Below are 1,980 nucleotides of genomic sequence, written 5' to 3' on the forward strand. Positions count from 1 at the left end.
CTGTACCATCGTATTTCTGTAAAACATATTAAAAATATTTACAAATCTATGTATTACAGTGCAAAAAAACGTTTCTGAATACCAGTTATGCTAATACATATACAGAGCTAGTGTTTCTTGATTTACATATTTGATGATACCGCTAAATACTGATGTATGAGTTTGTCAAAGAGCAAAAGAAAACATCATTTATACATATATACATCTATATACAAATCTTCAGACATCTATATACATAATTACAACATATCTCTGAACACCTAATGTTGTTCACTATGGATTTTTAGTCTTAATACCCTCCTACTGAGTAGTATATTGCTTTTAAACCACAGCTTACCAACAAACAGACTTATAGTAGAGGATGAAAAGAACCTTATAAGTGGGAAAAACAAGAAATGTTTGTTTAGAATTTTAAGTTCCTTCGCTAGACATTCGAGTGATATGTCTCAAAACATTACCCATAATGATTCTGTATGATATATCTCACATTAACTCATTCGTATGGGTTATTATGAATATTGCAAAAAACCACATCAGGTAGTTTGCAGTAGACTCAGCGTTTTAATTCAGTATCAGCTTACCTAGATGTACTAGAAATAACAGCTAACGTCATATATTGATGTTTGGAGTCAACGAATTATAGTTCCTGAAAAATGGATAAGTAATATTACACTCTACACAAAATGGTTCAGACAATTCATTGCAGTAGTTTATCCGCTCAGTCAACTTGGTTTACCTATTTTCTGCTATTGCATAATTTCTCAATATTTTATTGAGCATTATTTTACATAGTTATAAGATCAAAGAGATGTGGAAAGTGGCACAGTACGTTATGCGTTGCCAATTGAAAATTCCTCAAATGAGTGCTTAATAAGAGTCTAGCATATTTCACTGATTATTTTTATGCAGGAGTTTTATTACCAAGTAACGATATTTTCTGTGAGGCGCTGATGGAAAAGAACGTCCTTACTGAGAAATTTTGTTCTAAGCATTAAAAGAGATGATTGGTACGCATTAGGTTTTATCCGATGACTCTTGCTCTTACACTCTCTTAATCAGCTTTTATAGCCTCTAAAGTTTCAGAACATAATATATCCTTCTTACCATACTTTTTTAAAAAACAGTAGATTAATGGTCACGTTTCAATAGATAGGTAATGGCGTCGCAGATGTAAGCGTCTTATGTTCTGGATATCAAAGAGAAAGCGTACGTACTTATTATTAACCTATATGGGTTTTACCATGAAGTGTCCTCGACAAACTACACCTCATGAGAAATACATTGTTTTTACCTGTAGATTATCAGTATCAATGGACCGGCTGTCAAAAGGTTCCCGGCGTCTTTAATTCTACATAGAAAAGATGAAAAACGGAGTCAGCGTCATTAAAAGGGAAGGTCTACTCACTTTAGACGACCTCTTAATGTTAATCGTTGTTTTTACCTGGTTTAGTGTTACGCACAGCAGACCGGCTGCAATTGGTACCCGGCGTCTTTAAATTCTAAACTGGAAACATAGATACGACTTGCATTATTAAACGGACGGTGTGAAACTAGCTTTTTATCGCGCCTATCTAGTATTGCGGCTTACCGTGATTTATCCTCAGAGGCGCGGACCGGTGGCAAAGAGATCCCGGCGGTATCTGACTTTTCGGCAAGGGTCTAAAACGCACACAGGCATTGGTTTAAGTAACGACTACATCCATTGGTCTAATTGCGGTCACATGCTTCTTAAAGGGAAAGCGTTTCAGTTTTGCCTGGACTGTAGTGCGAACCTATGTATCTATCCATAAAGCTTGTATTTACATATTATAGAGGGATAGACTATATATTTATTTTTTAGTGTTAAGCGTGGTTAGAGGAAACATAATGAACCTATTTATTTGCTACAGTATCGCGTTTATCCATGGCAAGTCATTATTTAAGCCATGGGTAAATGTGTTCGGGGAAACATAATGAACCTATTTATTTGCTACAGTATCG

General features: G+C 35.2%; 1 long non-coding RNA gene across 1 annotated transcript; it reads right to left on the minus strand.

The window, feature by feature from the left end:
- Positions 1-921: 921 nt before the first annotated feature.
- Positions 922-1,350, minus strand: LOC147709480 (uncharacterized). Its single transcript, XR_015296556.1, has 3 exons — positions 1,292-1,350; positions 1,105-1,186; positions 922-984 (listed from the first exon to the last, which is right to left on the minus strand). It is a non-coding gene; the product is annotated as an uncharacterized LOC147709480 (long non-coding RNA).
- Positions 1,351-1,980: the final 630 nt, after the last annotated feature.

Source organism: Lissotriton vulgaris, chromosome 6 (genome assembly GCF_964263255.1).
Source record: "Lissotriton vulgaris chromosome 6, aLisVul1.2, whole genome shotgun sequence".
NCBI classification, from domain to species: Eukaryota; Metazoa; Chordata; class Amphibia; order Caudata; family Salamandridae; genus Lissotriton; species Lissotriton vulgaris.